General features: G+C 36.0%; 1 pseudogene; it reads right to left on the bottom strand.

The window, feature by feature from the left end:
• Nucleotides 1-308: 308 nt before the first annotated feature.
• LOC111895333 (probable protein S-acyltransferase 17) lies at nucleotides 309-1304 on the bottom strand (annotated as a pseudogene).
• Between the last annotated feature and the right edge of the window lie 16753 nt (nucleotides 1305-18057).

Raw genomic sequence — 18057 nt, 5'->3', positions numbered from 1 at the left:
CACCTGGTGCAATTAAAGCAGAAGAGATGGGCAAAACGGTCCAAAATTGAAACTTTATTATTATTAGTATTATTATTATTATTATTATTATTATTATTATTATTATTATTATTTCTATTAAAAAACAGGGAGAAAAATGTTATACTTTTGGGTTAACGGATCCTTCCCAAGCCATAGGATTGGTGGTCATAGATTCAAGCCCAGCACCAGCACCAATACCTATTTATATTTTACATAAAATTAATTCAGGAAAACGGTGATTAAATAAATTTTTGAAGAATAATAAAAAGGTAATTGAAAAAATGTCCTCAAGATGTGATTTTCTAAAGAAGGATTTCCATTAGCTTTGTGGAGGCTTTATCTCTTGGCTAGAAAGCTCATTTAAACTAGCTTTTAGGGCTTCTGCACTTGCCTTTGCTTCTTCCACTTTCCTTTGCCAACTTAAATAGTCTTGCAATTTGAATGTCTGCAGCCATTAAGACATCAACTCTTGTTTTTCACTTAATGGGGAAAGAACTTAATTTGATAACCTATATACGTGAGTATTTTTTTTTACCTCATTAGTGGTAATATTGCTAAGACAAAGGCTTGCATGATACCCAAAGAAACCAGATAGAAGAAGAGAAACTATTGCCAAGAATACGATTACAAGTATCTAAGTGTTGTAAGAGTTCACCAACCACTGTTGAAACAAACAAAAACTTGTCACGTTAACAAATACAACACATCAATATTAAAAAATATATTTTATCTTATAATGTGTAAATCACCACAAACAAATAAAAGATTCCAGAAGTAACCGGAACAACATGTGGAGTTAGACTCCTATGCTGCAATGCTTTGACCTAGCAGGCCTGAGTAACAAAGAAACAAATCAACAATAAAAAGTTCAAATACTTTAAGTATCTGAATATATTCTAAAGAGAAATTGTGGGAAATAAGAATGTACATACTTGAGGATTTTTCAAGTGGAACATTCTTTCTCTGAATAAATTATGTTGTCATATGGATATAAAGAAAGATATTGAGATACATTTTCAGAATTGATAGTTCTTGGATCAGAGAAACTAGCCAGTAGAAAAAGTAAAATGCCTACACCAACAGCCAACATGCTTGTGTATCTGCAAATAATATATTAATATGAAGGAAAAAAAAAGTAAAATATGATTTATAGAAGATGAAGGTGAAAAAGGAACAATAGATAAAATGAATTTATGCCTGTGATATCCGGCGATATAATTACCAGGAATATAATTAAAAGTTGTGTACACGATCAAGCAATAAGTACCACCAACTATTGCCATGTATATTGCCTACAAGAGAAGTGTGAAAAGAACTGAATGCTGAACATTACAAAAAAATGGAAATTAGAGTAAAATACAAATTGAATTGTTGAAACTGGAAATTGAATGATCGAAGTAAAAAAAATGAGTACAAACTGGAAATTGAATTTTCAAAAGGCTAGTTCTCTCCCCAAGCTTTGACTTTAACCAAAGTATCTTTAAAACATATTTTAGGGAATTTCACTAGTCATATATGAATACCTTAATAGATTTAAGTTAGGTGTTGTTTCTTTTTTACTTAATGGAGTTAATGGGGACAAGACTTAATTGGGTAAGCTGTATACGGTTGTTTCTTTTTTACTTCCTTCTTGCATACTTAGAAACTATTGGATGTCTAACACAAACAAGTGAAGCCCAGTTATGTTCCATGAAAGATTATGCACATCTTTTTCATCTCAAGCTAAACAAGCATCTATCGGGTGGACATTTCTATTAAAAGGTGGTGTTTACTATTTAGTGTGGTAGAATTAGGATGCTCAATCTTTTATGTTTCAGTGACCTCTAACATTTTTTTGCTGCACTGGACTCTTACACTGGAAGAATAACCTTTTGCAGAAACTAGCAGACTATGATGACACTATAAATAACCACTGATATTTTAGGTAGATAGCTTCCTATCACATTTAAAATCTTTGTTATAGTTCTATATTCCCCTATGGTCTTACTGACAGATTATGATATTACCTTTTTCCCTTCACAAATAGAAAAACTGAAATAAATGATGCAAATTTGGTTAGGGGAAAAACCTGTAAGATGGGGTTAGGGCGATCACAGCAGTAGTACTAAGCAAGATAAAGTGCATTGGTACCTCTAGCCCCAAACACATACTCAATGAATCGCCTGTATCATAATAATAGATGCGCAAAATGAATAAAAAAGGTATGTGTATGTTTCAGACCTTCATTCTCTTATTCAGTATCAACCATTCAGTTGTTGAATTTCATGATTGACTTCTGCTTTCCTCTGGAAACATTGGATCTGATTTTCATCTTGAGACTGAAACATTTAACAAATCATTAAATTTGATTTAATTAAAACTAAAACATTAAACAAAAATTCATACCTTGTTTAATGGGTGAGAAATCAATTGTTGTTCAAGTTTCTCAATCTGATTTACCAGGTCCACAAACTGAGGTTCTTATATGCCCATATCCTGTCAACAGAAGTCATGTGTTTTTGAATTAGTTATGAAAAATAAAAGGTCAGTAAAACGCAAATAAAGTTACCTTGACAGGATTAAGTTTTGGCAGACCTTGAGGAAAATGTTTTTGAAGCTCTTAAACAGCCAATAGAATGCTTTGCCTGACTTCCATTGGACGAAGATCAGGAGCAATTAAAATTCTAATCTTGTTTAATGATGATATCAATGGCAATTAAATAGGAACCTGAACATTGAAGAAACAAGTTTTTTACTTTACATCATATATTTACTGTAAGTTAAAGTAAAAACTGACCACATGCATTTCACCCTTTTGTCCAGAAGGAGGTGGACATGGCTTAGGACGAGACCACTTTCACTTGAGCCAATACAACAATGAAGCAAGGTGTCTACTATATAGCTACTACCACGTGAAGAAGAAGAAGACATGCCAGGTGGTCATGACCCTAGTGGAGGGCCCAACTTTTTCACCACATTTACAACCACCCCCACCCCCAATCTGTCCCAGCTTCTCGAACCTTAGCCTGAAACAAAAAAAAATAGACGAATATAACCCCTATCATTTTCTCAAGTATTTGACACTGCCCCAAGTACAATCTCAATTTTATGAATAAGTTGATGAACAAACACTTCACTGAGCTCAAACAGTTCTTCGTGATCATGGGAGCCATGATGACCTCCCTCCACTAATGACTCATTTGTCCCTTCAAGTGCCACATAGGAATCACCTTGGTGTGCCTGGAACATTAAATAAAATATATAATATGGTCTTTAAATATTAATCAAAAAATATAAACATGGTTAAAACAATAAAAAGAACATGACATACTCTGTTATGATGTGCCTTTAAAATGAAAGGCTTGGGTAGCAGCATCCATGGGACAACAATTAAGGATAGAAGTAGTAGCATAAGCTGTCATTGCCATTGCCAATCAGATCATTTCTATTAGTTGTCACCTTCAATAAACTTTAGATGAATAAAGTTTATTCCTATAAAAAAAACATTTTTTGCTTTATTCATTAACTTAATTTACTTAGTTTTCTAGTTATATCTGACTGTCTTTCAGCGGAGATGAGTGATGACCTAAACTCTTTGTTATTCAGTGTTTTCATTTTTTATATTACTTTCAAGTTATGATATGTAATTACTTGTGCACCAGACTTAGTATATACTCATATGCACTCGTCATTAGCCCAACATTGCAACCTGCATCTCATGATTTCTTTTATGTTGGATCACATTGAAAAGAACAAAAATAAATATTCTTAGCTAAAGATTACTTTATAATAAAATCCAATAACACAAGTGAAGGAATGTAGTGGTAAACAAAGAAGTATGAGTTGAAAGTTTGGAAATGGAAGTTAACCTCTACTCTTCTTTTAGCTAAATCAGATTCATTTTTCAAATTCTCAACATTTGTATGCTTGACAGCTATCATCTTAATCACACATCTACTATTATAAATAGAAAATCGTTATTAAAAGATGGATATGATAAATAAAACATTAGAAAGAGGTTAAGAGATATCTCCATATTAGGTGAACATGAAAGGTATGTTCAAGCACATTTGGCAGCCATCTACCAAATGAGTAAGCATCAACATTAAAAAAGAAGAAAAACCTCAACTGTGAAAAGGAAACAAACCCATGCCAACTCTAAGATTCCTTTGAGCATTTATACAAACACATTGTGTGCATATCCATGTTCCACATAATCATATAAAAAGCATACACTAACATCGGTCCATGTGGTTAGAAATTAATGAATTACAATCCACATACAAAAAATTAATTTTGCCAACAGTTGATGGATGAATCTCAGTGACACTCAAAAATTGCTTTGATAAAAAAATTTATGAAAACATGAACCGGTAAAAAGATGTATCAATGAAAGAGATGAGAATAACACCTCAAAATTTGGTACAGTTCGCACAAGTCAGCCAGCAAGTGATTATAAAAATTGATTTTAGGGATGCCATTCTTCAAAATACTTGCTCTATAAATGAAAAAATCCTAATATCAGAGAGAGAGAGAGAGAGAGAGAGAGAGAGATCACGAAGAATCAAAACAGGAACTGAATGTTCAAGTTGTTAGCTCAACCCGTCTTTCTCCATCCTCGTCCCAGTTTAGAGAGATGTGCTTGAAATTTCACAAGAATATAGGGTTAGAAAACCTTGGACGGCCTAATTCGATTGTAGACTTGATTTTTTTTTCTAATAGAATCGCACAATAGGGATGTGAATGAGTATCTGGTGGAAGCTCTCCAATCTTCGTTCCCTTAATTTTATCGTCATCTTTGTGTGCGTGAAGAGCCAAAAAGATTAAAGTAGAAAGAAGGAGAACAAGGAAGGGTTTTCGAATTTTCGGGGATTTCATTTCCATCTTAGCTATTAAAGGTCGGAAAATGCGTGTTTCATCGATTTTTGCATCTAGGTTAGAACGAAGAAGGAGGTGTAGTTAGAGGGGATGTATGGAATTGAGAAAGAGTTAGGACGAGATACTTGTACAATTGTGGCCTTGGGTAACTCATTGAAAATTCAAGTTCCTTTATGCGGATTTTGATGAAATGAGAAGAACGATGACAACCTCGATGGATCCGATTAAATTTGGACGTAATGGGATCCACTCCCTCCATCGGACATCAACTGCTCTGCTCAGATTTTGAATAAAAACAAGAAGAACCAATTGGATTCTTCTGGAATTAGGGTTCTAACATGGCTTGATAAAAGGAATATAAATTGTTAAGATACAACAAAAAGGGAAAAACTCATGTCGGAGCCCTGAGATTTTGTAAATCAAATCTGATTGGCGGACCATGGGAAGGTAAGAAGTTGGCGATGCAGAAAAAGATGAGTAAAGGTCGTCGGTAGGAGGTGATTCGAGGTATAGAACGTTGTTGAAGGTTTCAGGAGGAGAGTTGATGTAGAACGTGGTAGAGAGCCCTCATTGACAAAACCCCAGAAAATGGTCGCTGTGAATTTTTTTTGATAAGATAAATAGTCTAAACGCGCGTTCATTTTAAAAATTATAAAGCGACATGATTAGACGACACACCATTTATGCTGAGTGCCCTCCGTGTTTTTTATTTTTTTGTTCTGACACTAATTTTAAGGGCACGTAAAAATGCGCGTCCTAAATCCTTCAGATTTTAGAAGAGATGACATTATTTTTAAGGCACACGCTTTTGCGTATTGTAAATCACTGTGTGTCATGGTTTGCGCGTCATAAAAGGCCTATATTCTAGTAGTGATGTGAGGGTGCCCATGACATTCCATGTAAGACCATGGGGGGTGCCCATGACACATAGGCGTAAGACCTTAGGGGGAACCCACGACATCCTGGAGTAAGACCCTAGAGGGAGTCAACTGCATCCTTATATGTTTATATGCATGGCTTATGTGATTGATATGGTTTATTTGGTTTTGTGGATTATGTGGGGTATGTTATGGGAATTCACTAAGCTCCGTGCTTACAGTTTTGTTTGTGGTTTCAGGTATCATTAGTTTGGAAAGGAAGGGTCCGACTTGATCGCAGCGCACACACCCGTGTTTTCCGCATTATGTGATTTTGGGATGTAACTCTGATAAATGTTTTAATTAGCCAATGTTTTTGAATGATTGGATTAAGTAACATTTGTGTTTGATTATAATGAAAAATGAAATTTTTCCCTGGATTTTTGGGTCGTTACATATAGATATAGATAGATATGATAATTTGTACTTATAAATAATGCAAAATGATTATTCTGTTAAAGTACATACGTAGGAGCAAAATCAATTGTTCCTTAATGTCATGCTCTAAATTTACCATCCATAGTTCCATTCATAGTTACAAAATTTCAGTTATATAAAGTATATGACGTGTGATTAATTACTTTGAAGGTGAAAATGTGTGGGGTTTCAAATGCATGAGGTGTTTGAAAATTTGTTTGGGGGTTTCAAATGCATGAGATGATTGGAAAAATGCTTTATTTATAAGTATATATAGATATAGATCTTTAATTGGAGTTACAAGTCTAAAGTTATGGCCCAAATACTGCAGATTCCATCAGTGAATTTATAATTTAGCAAGTATTTTCCTATTTTGCTCAAACTAATAATTTCAGCTTCAATTTTCTTTCCTTTTCATCAACATGGACTTTTTACCTATAAAATATAAATATAATTAAATTTAACACCTTTTGTCCTATTTTAACTATAGAAATACCTATAAAATGTCTATAAAATATATATATATATATATATATATATATATATATATATATATATATATATATATATATATATATATATATATATATATATATATATATATAATTTAGCATATATCAATAAGTAAGTTATTAATGATGAATTTGATCTATTCCCCGATAGATGATATCATAACATTATCGTTTATTTGTCTTACCACATAATTCAAGAGTTTTAGATAATTTAATGGAGTTCACTTTTGTGCCGGAAGAGATATAACAACAATACATTTATAGCAAGTTTTATGCTATTTGTAATAACGGATGATTTTGGACCTAGTGATATCCAAGTAGTGATATCCAAGTGTGGTGAAATATGTTTCTTTCCAAACGGTTGAGGTAAGTCTCGTGATAGATAAATATATAAAATTAAGAATATGATTAGATATATATTAGCCATTCCAAAAAAATCTAGAACAAATTTTAAGTATAGTTCTTTTATCTTTTGATACAATAACTAATATAATTTCAGCTAAGATATAAAATTCTTATTAATATCTCATGCTATAAATTTTAATCATAGTTCTTTTATCTTTTCATATATGTACGGAATCTAAATACCTAAAACACGCTTAAATGGCATTTTCACAGGAAATGGTGCATTAATTTCTTAAAAGCTTGTTTTGAAAATGAAAGTGTTCGTAGGTGCGTATGTCATTGAATGGGTTGGACCAAATGTCCATTCGTTATTCTTCTACTTATTTCAAAGCGGCAGTCCCTTTCTTCACCATTTTCTGTTGACTCTTGTAGTCTTGTTTTTTTTTTTTTTTTTTTTTTTTTAATTGATCACTGCGATGGCTCTTCTAAATAAAAATATGAATAATTTTATATTGACTTATTTCAAAATAATATAACGTCCTTTATATCTTTTTTCATAATTACTTGTTTATTTATCAATAATCATTTCTTATAATTTTAGAATTTACGAATCTTATAAAAAAGATTCTCTATTTAAAAATTTTGGTAGAAAAATCTGAAAAACAAAAATTTTATGCTTTCAAAACACTGAGATTTATGCCGTTTAGTAGTAATTTCTGTTTACCAATATCTTATGTCTTGTTTCGAAGGTGGTGTCCTGTTACACTTCCATTGCAACAAGGATGCGATAATTATTAAGTTATGTACTTATGTTTCTTATTCAACTATGAACAATTTTTCTTGTTATGAGATATTGTGATTTACCATGTTTTGTATGCGTTTATCTTTTTCTTTAAGGTGGCTTTTCATTTTTCTATTTTGTCTTTATGTTTCTAAAACGTAAACCTTTTCTCCATTGCATAAAGTAACTTTTTGAAACCTATAATCATAGATAACGTGGTTTTGATACTTGTAAAAGAAAAAGGGAATTAATATTTTTCAATCGATTTTGCGTATGCTCGATGAAACTAGCTGAAAGTAGGTACCAAATGGCTTCTAGCCTAGCGGTATCAGGTGTTGGCATCCCTTATCGAGGTTAATGGTTTAAGTCTTATCGTAGACATATATGAAATTAAGGAGGAGTTTAGGAATAAATTAGATTTGTTGTTAAAAAAAAAAAAAAAAAAAAAAAAAAAAAAAAAAAAAAAACTGAAAACTAGTAGCTTTAAGTTGTAGTTTCATTTGTTATATGAGTGTTTGACTAGTTTTTATTTGTTATATAAATGTTTGACAAAAATAACTAAGGAATTTTGAAATGTATAAAATTACATAAAATGACATTCGTCTAAATGCTAAATGTGAAACATAATTAAAAATGATTGTCTAAACTATAATTTTAGAAATTTAGAAAATTTACATAACTGTGTTCCATTACAAAAATCAGAAGTCAAATTGCAATGTAAAATTACTGATAAAATCACTGACGTTGAACGTTCCATATTAAAGTAGCAATATCATTGCGAAAACACTTCATATTATTAGATTATCTATATAAGTGTTCATTACTTGTGTCATTACCGCGGACATAGGCCTGGCAATGGAGCGGGTTTTGACCCTGATCCGATCCAAACCCTTAACAATTATATGGGTTTGGAGCATAGTTTTTGATCCGTTTACCAGTTAACGACCCATACCCGCTAACCCTTTTATTAAAAGGGTTGGGTATGGATCTTCACTAATCCGCTCCGTTTATAACCCGCCCCATATAAATTTTAGAAATATAAATTTATATTTTATATTGCCTAAAGTTTACATTAAATTTCAATCATTAGTCCAAAGAGAAAAGACCAAAGACTAAATTGTTTTTATATAGGACTCGAGGACTCACCTTCTAGACTTCTAGTCTTCTCCCAAGAGTCATGATTTCATTTCATTTATATTTTATCATGTAATCACTGATTTCATTTATAAATCAATAAGTTCATTTATCAACCGGAAGAAAGTTTGTAATTGTTATTCTCTATCAATGCAATTGATAGTCAAAAACCAATCGGAAGTAACTAAAATAATGATTTTAATTCCAACAGATAGCCCTCAAGTACATAATGTGTTTTCTAAATCAAAACTTAGTTTTATTTAATAAATGTGATTTTATGATTTAAGTAAAATGTATTTGATTATTCAAAAAACCTACGGGTTACGGGGCGGGTTTGGATATCTGTTGATTCGGTGGATAAGGGTATGGATTTGATTATTCAAAACCCTACGGGTTACAAAGCGGGTTTGGATCGGATTTTGAAATTTTTGAAAGGGTTTGGATCAAGGTTGATTCGCTCCAAACCCGCCCCATTGTCAGGTCTACGCGGACATCACCGGGTTCATCACATGATATGCGTTTGGATGTTGTTCAACGAAATCAAAAATTGTTGCTTGCTTAGAGTTACCACGAATGTAATTATACAAGGCAAACCTATCACATGTGTGTATATGAATGTTCATAAGTGTGTATACGAATGTCCCTAACATATTTATTAGACAAAACATATTGTAAGTGTATATATGAATATCCCTAACTTATAATCAGGTGACATTTATTACTTGAAGAAATCATCATTGTTAAGGTTTCAACTCCTTAAACCCACAATTATGATTGAAATCCAATTGGAAACAAGTAGTATAATGAAAGATGAAAACTTTAAAGACCTAAACTTGACAAGAAACGTCATTGGAATCAATAATATAACTAAAAAATCGATTTTTGGATGGAACCCAAACCTTAACTTGATATAGAAAAAGATCGTGGCTCTCGCTTTTTTGAATTTTGATTACCTACACTTCGTGTATTTCTTACAAGACTTGTGATTAGTTAATGAAATCATGGGCTTTCATATAGGGGTACAAGTATATAAGGATAAGAGATAAACAAAACTAGCTATTTTTCTTGTTCCATTTCTTATAATACCTAGTTTTGGGATGTTTATATTATCAGGATAGTCGGTCGTAAATGGATCGAGTAAAGGTCTTGGGCTTAAAGGGAATGGAGTTTAGACCTTATCAGATTTTGATAATGTTGGATTAAGTGATTAAAGCCCTCAAATTGAGCTTAGAAGCAAAAGGGTAAATGGGAAAAATTATATATCGGGATTCTTGCATGGATTATGGTTTTATTTCGACATGTATTAAGTCAAAAGTAATTAGATAGGGTTGTGGGGCTCATCAATACCTTTTCGTGCATATAAAGATCGTTGAAAACGGAGTTGAAACAAAGAATTTATGATTGTTTGAAGTTGCAGTAGATTTAGGTGAAAACCCATCGCCACGAGGTGAGGAGCAGATCCTCACGGTGTGATGATTCATCACGAGGTGACAAAAGAGCTGCCACGAGGTGACCATTAGGCTTCCCAATCCCATGAATTTTTAGGGTTTTCTAGTATTTAAAGTGTGGTTCTATTTTTAGGGTTTTTTCTATCCTCCATCATATTTAAAGCCTCTTGAGAGAAACTCTGACCTCCCTTTCAACACTTTGAGCCTCCCTTCTCATCTTTCATCTACTTATGAGATTTTTGGTGCCTTGAAGAAGAAGAATATGTTCTTGGTGCATAGATCCAATAAGCAAGTTCCATTAAACCACCTTGGAGAACATATTGTGGACTCTTGTGTCTCGTAGTATCGGTCTGCACCATGTGATAGTTATTTTGTTTAGCTGTTATCTACGAGGTGAGTCTTCTCACAATATTACCTATGTGATAGTGTCTGCATGCTGACCATCTGTTTCTTATTTGTTGATTGTTGTTATGTGTATTATGGAGCTGCTGATAGCTTTAGGGCATGTTGTTAGCCCACATGGTGTGTTGCTAGCCCATTGGGACAACTAATAGTCCCCAGGGTTGTTGTTAACCCATAGGGCATGCTCTATGTCTACAAGGCATTCTGTTAGCCCATTGTGAATGTTTATAGTCCCCAGGGTCATTGTTAACCAAAAGGGTGTGTTGTTAGCTCATTGGGACTATTGATAAGCCCCAGGGTTGTTGATAACCCATAGTTGTTTATTATGTTGTGTTGTATGTGATATTTTGGGGAAACACACTAAGTTTTGTGCTTATAGTTGTGGATTAAAATGTTTTTTGGGTACTTATCGGATTGCGAAGGCGAGACTATACACACACATCAACAGCTTTATGATTTTGGATTTCGCATTGTCTATCTTATAACTCTGATTTTGGATTATGGTTTATGAACAACTTATTTGACTAAAATGAAACTTTATAAAATGGGTGTCTATTCTATTTGAAAAATGAAAATTTTATTTTGGAATCTAGGATGCTACAAGTTGGTATCAGATCCTTGGTTTAAGGGATTTGGATAAATACTCGTGAGATTCTAAACTCAAATTATGGATCTAAGAGTTTTTATAACCCTTTTTGGAAAATATTCATTTCAAAAGAAGAAAAGAGAAGATGTGACCTGTACGGTCAGTTGGAGCTTGGGAAAGTGATAACCTAAAATATTCATACTCTTTTTATATGTTGTATTTGAGTTGTCATTATATGTGTTATACTATGGTGTGCATGCTATAAGTTAGGCTAAGGATCAACTCATGGTTGCATGCTAGAGTGCCTGCTTGGGAGATATGCCTTTTTGTTTGTGATATGTGAGTTATTAGAGATACATGATAGTGTGGAGGCTAAGGATCTTCAGGAATTGCATGTTAGAATTTTCTGATCCTTATGTTGCCTTATTTTCTGTTGGTTTTTCTACTCGAATACTGGTTACTTTATGCTATATGAGACCTATATTGATGTTAGTCAACTATTACACGAATACGTTAAGTTGCATGGTACGAAGATTAAATAGTTTTAGAATGTTTAATTTAGCCCGATTGCACAACTCTTGTTTAAGTCCAACTATTGTAGTGCAGGATCTTTCAGTCGAAGTACTGTTTAATCCTAATTGCATGTAATTGTATTCGTAAGATAGTTAATTGACATTGGTAGAAGTTTCCTTTGCAGCTGAAAGCAAGGTGAGGTAGGGTTCCTAGTGAATTAGGAACAATGTTAGAGCATTTCTTTATAGGATGTGGAATCCTAAGGGAGCCTAGGAAGTGCCTTAGTGTAAACTGTTTATCTAACCTTCTGTTTTCCAAAGAAGGTGAGCCAAGACTTAAGGAATAAAATAAGGATTTTTGGACCAGACCCTCAGCCATGACTTGGGGCTTGGATTCCCACAACGTGGCATGATACTTATCGAACGCGTGTTTTCGAGAGCCACCACAGTATGGTAATGGATGGCCACAACGTGGCCCCTGTTCAAGCCCAAGCTCACGTATTTTTAGGGTATCAACCGTATTTAATCATCTTAACCCCCCATTTAGGTCATCTTCTTCATCCTCCATCCCTTCATTTCGAAACCCTAGACTTTCTTCCATGGAAATGAGATTGGTGGCTATATCTTGAGGTTGTTTTCTTTCATTTGGTGAAACTTGAAGAAGAAGGTGGTTCATTTTGGTGCTAGGAAGCAAGGAGCAATCTTGAATCCAAGGTCTTCTTCACATTTCTGAGTTATTGAAGGTATAAAGTTCAAATCTTGACATTTTTGTTTCTTGTTTGATGTTTGAGCCCATTTTGGATTATTTGGTCCCCTTTTTGAGTGCTCTTGGAGTTTAAGGAACTCCAAAGTTTGATGTGGTGCTCATTTGGTCATGAACTTCTGAGCTAGTAAGAAAAAGGTCTTAGCTTGAGTGTTCTTAGCCTCATGTTTGAGTTTTTGTCACATTTAGGACTTAATGGACTTAGGGTTTAAGATCTTGTCCTATGGTGAGGTCCTAATGGATAAAGTTGGAAACTTTATCCATTAAGTCAATGTGGAGAAGTAGATTTGGAAGTATGAGCTTAGATCTGAAAGGATTAATCTCTTATTAACAAATTGGTGATTTTCCAGAGGCAACGACATAGCGAAGGTAGCCACAGCGTGGCGAAGTCAAAAATAGTGACTGCCTTGTTTTAGCTTTGTCACGGTGTGGCCAAGGAGGACCACGACGTGGCATTGATCATTGACTTTTTGATCAAGTTTGACTTTGGGTCAATGTAACGTGCCAAAAATAAGACCAAAAATTTTCATTTTTAAAATTAATAAAACTGCAATTCAAAACATCATCATGAACACCAAGTTAGAACAAAGTGTATAAATACATCATAAAATATCAGAGTAAATCACAAAATGCGGAATAAGGTGGTGTGTGCTCTACAATCATCCCAGGATCTTCCCTTTCGAACCAGAAGTACCTAAACATAAGCTAAAAATCGTAAGCACAAAGCTTAGTGAGTTCCTCAAAATACAACATACCATACATAATAAGTACATAATAGGCCACGCCCGACATCGAACTCCGCTCAGTAAATAGATCTGTCAGTCATCAGGCTCTGCCTAACATACATATAAACATATAGACGTACAATCATACAAACACATGTGATAATCATAAAGATAATAACATATAGTAGAGTGGGCCCTGCCCGATATCGGGCCATTCCCGGTAAGCATACCAACACATAACACATGCAAGAGTCACGTAAACATCTAACATCCTAACATAATAAACCATGGGTCGGCATTGGTGCCTTCGACCCGCTAAACACAGTAAGGAAACTCACCTTAAGCTTCTGAATCATCCGAATGAATCTCTGACTGTTGGCCAAGAAAATCCTCATGCTATCAAAATCAATAACATCTAATTATTAATTGGATTCTAACCCATACCAAAAGTCTAAGCTATTTGGTCCATCACCAAGGTAAAAGACCAATTTACCCTTTATCTAACTTGGCCCAAAACCAAGGCCCAAATCAACCATCTAAAGGCCCAATTTCTAAAGCCCAATATATGGTCCAATCTTCCAAATTATGCCCAAAACTCATCATGGGCCTAAAATCCAAGGAAGCCCAACGGGCTAGTCTAAAGCCCAAAACAGAGTTTTAATGGCCCAACTAGGCCCAAACTTCCAAATCTACACTACGGCCCAATACTGAGGACACTAAGCCCAAAGGCCCATCTGCTGAGTACGCAGGGCATACTCAACTCATACACTTAGCATACTCCATCTGGGGCTAGTACGCCCTACGTACTAGCTAGGTACGCCCTACGTACTCCCCATTATGCCAACTTACTCCATTAAGCACTTAACCTACTAAGTCCTTTATCCAAACTCTCAGATCTAGTACCTAAAGGTGACTTATCATGTAAAGTTGGCAACTTTACATGCATGTATGGCTTAATAGGGCTCAAGAGCTCAAAAGAGCTTAAAAAAGTTCTTAATACATGCATGGATCAAGATACACCATAAAGTTTGCATTTTTATGCATAAGGGCCCCCTAAAACATCAAAATCTAAGGGCTAAGCTTCTGAAACAACCTTTACTCACAAGTACCAACCAAAAGGAACCAAAATAAGCCATAAACAAACCCAAACTATATCTACACAAGGAGTTGTCAAGATAAGAACTTTATACCTCAAATGGCTCGAAATGATGATGCTAACATTGGATCTCTAACCTCCACTCCAAGAAATGAGTATACAATCTCCTTCTACCACTTCAAAATGCACAAGAACACGACAAAATTCTTCACAACAGCTCAAAAGCAACAAAATAATGGTTAAGGGGCGAAATTAGGGTTTAGAAGATATGGAGGCTAGTCTAAAATGGCCAAGAAATGAGTTTAAGAGGTTTAAATAGGGAATAAACCCTAATTTTTAGAGTTTGTCCCAGACCTACATACGCCATGCGTACTCCACATACGCCCAACATACGTGGGTGGAATATGCGGCCATCAGAAGGCTAGTATGCTAACTATACTAGTAGAGTACACCTAACATACTAGCAAAGGACCATATTGAAAACAATTTAGCATTAGGGACTAATATAGGAACTTACCCAAACTTGAATGTTACAATTCTCCCCCACTTGAATCAGACTTCGTCATCGAGTCCACTGCTCCAAATAACTTCGGGTAGTTCTCCCTCATGTCATCCTCTGGCTCCCACGTCCATTCTGAACACTTGTGATGCTAAACCTTGAAAGCACTGATATTTCTAGGGCCCAATTTTCCCCTCTTCTGGAATCAGATAACACTTTTCCAAGGTGACACCTTCAGGAGAACCATATCCCCAACCTGGAACTCTAGATCTGATCGACGTTTGTGGGGATAAATCTTCTGCTGACTCTGAGCTATCTGGAGTCTACTCCGAACTTGTTGTATCAACTCAGTGGTCTTGAGTACCACCTCGGTACTCCCCATGACTCACTGACCGTCCTCACCCCAACAAATTAGGGTCCTACATTTCCTCCCATAAAGAATCTCAAAAGGAGGTCGATCGATGATGGCGTGATAACTGTTGTTATATGAGAATTCCGCTAATAGAATGTACATATCCCAACTCCCACTGAAGTCCAAAACACACGTCCGAAGCATATCCTCCAAGGTCTGAATGGTCTGCTCGCGCTGACCGTTAATTTGTGGATGGAATGTTGTGTTGAAATGGAGATGAGTAACCAACTCGTCATGGAACCTCTTCCAAAATCTGGAAGTAAACCAGACATCCCTATCTAACACCACCAACACCAGCACCCCATGCCACACTACAACCTCCATGATGTATACCTCATCCAACTTCTCCGCAAAGATACTCTCTAAAATCGGGATAAAACGTGTGCTCTTGGTCATAGTGTTTTAGTGTTCTTTGATTCAGAGGAGTTTTGCCTCATTGTACCATTGGATCGATGGCACCAATGCTGACCCTATGTGTATTGATCTGTATGATTTGTACTTGCCTGTTGATTGATTATATGTTTATGAGTTATGTATATGTCGACACGTGTGTGTGTGTGGTTGGGTTGAGGCAATCCTGCTTTGTGCTGAAGGCCAACAGACCTAGGACAGACTGGATAGACTGCAGGCCCGCGAGGTGGTCCAATTAGGCCGAAGGCCCGGTGAGCGGCCCGGATAGGTTGTAGGCCCTACGAGGCTGTCCAGTCATGTCAAAGGCTCGGGAGCGGTCCGGATAGCCTGAAGGCCCCGCGAAGCGGTTCGGTCAGGCTGAACGCTCATATGTGCATGTTGTTGTTGGTTATGTTTATGTGGTGGTATTTTTGGAAAGACTCGCGAAGCTCTGGGCTTACTGTTTTTGGTTGTGTTTCAGGTACTTCAGATGATCGCGGAAAGGCGAAGGCTTGATCGTGCACCTCCTTGTATTTCATGTTATGATTTCTGGGAAAAACTCTGATGTGAAAACTATTTTGAAAATAATGTGTAATAAATGATGGTTTTTCGATTTATGTAAAAATTTTAAAATTTTCAAAATTTTATGGATGTTACACCGCATTTGCTACAACTCAAGATCCAAACCCTTGACTCAACAGTCTTGCCCGCGGACCCCAAAGACCCTCAACCTAGAACAAAGAATAATTCCCTGACAACCTTGGTCGACGTGTCCTAGGTACGAACTGATTCCCCTTCCATACTCGAGACCATCATCTAAATAGTCTTCTTCAAACCGAAGAATGCTACGACCATATCACAACCTTACATTACTTCCATCTGACCATGCTTACCACCCATGGCCTCACCACACTCAAACCATCACAACGTCGTACCTCCCAAGCTGAATCCTGTAACGCATCAGGAGTTCAGGTCACACCTACAAATTCCCACTGCCTACAATGCATAATCAAGGCGATGCCGACCGACGATTGGGAGTTTCCTGAACTCCCACCAACACGACTTAGGCCTAAAAAATCACTTATTTCTCCCCCACTTGGACTCGGCGATGCTTTCTCACCTCTTAAACCTTATGGATCTTCGATCCATTTCCCTCAATTAGCATGAACCGCCCAAATCATGCGCTGAATAATACAAGCGCCCCATTGATAGCCAAACACAATGATCACTCAGATCTGGAAATCCTAAATAATACTCTTGAAATATTAACCAATTAGATGATCCCAATCACTTCCCATGATACCCTTCACCGAAGAAATCCGAGAGCAATTACAGATTTTCCATCATCCTACCGCTGCCTAGGGACTGGTGAATGCTACGGCTCCCCCACAGTCTTATAAAACTCACGCCCCAATTGATCATTAGTGAATGATACGGATCCCCTGCAGTATTACAACACTTTCGCCCCAATACAAATGCAGCCTAATGCCTTACCCCTAATCTATCAATTCGAACACACACAGAGTCGAGCATGCACTCAACCGGACACCCAAAATGAACTCAATTCATGATTGGAACCCCAACCTGATTCCCCAAATCCTGCTATTAAGAATCAAGAGGTCGTGATTCACATGTTGGGAAGTTTTACCGAACTCCCAACTCACACAACCCTCAAACCAAACAGCCACTTGGGCCACCTTCCTCTCCGACGGGGATGCGGAACTCGTCCTAGTTTCATAACCACTCCTGCTCCCAGATACCTGAACGATTATCTCCTACTTGGACTTGCTTATGTTCTCACAGCATATGAGAATTGAAGGATTCCTAATCCGTCTTACCCCTAACAATCTTCTAGCAACCAACGCTTACCACTGCTAGTGCTCCATCACTAACCATCCCAAAAGACTGCACAATCCCTGAAGAACCGATAAACACTTCCCGAATCCCAACAACACTGTTGATCCCAAAGACTTAAAATGATACAATATCGAACACTTGCAACCCTCATAACTGATACCCAGACCAAAACCTCATCAATGGACCACTTCCCTAGTCAACCCTAATAGTCCATCAACATGACTGGAAAACCACTGAACCCTGACGATACTAGAAAATGAACCCGCTAAATCCTGTCCATAAACCTTCCACACAATGTCCTTGAACCTATCTTGACTTCTACCCAAAATACGACCGAACACTTGGATCCTGCTATACGAGCGATGACCCTTCAATCATCCCAC

This window comes from Lactuca sativa, chromosome 4 (genome assembly GCF_002870075.4).
Source record: "Lactuca sativa cultivar Salinas chromosome 4, Lsat_Salinas_v11, whole genome shotgun sequence".
In the NCBI taxonomy this organism is placed as follows: domain Eukaryota; kingdom Viridiplantae; phylum Streptophyta; class Magnoliopsida; order Asterales; family Asteraceae; genus Lactuca; species Lactuca sativa.
The sequence above is the reverse complement of the archived record's forward strand: the minus strand, read 5'-3'. Positions and strand labels throughout refer to the sequence as shown.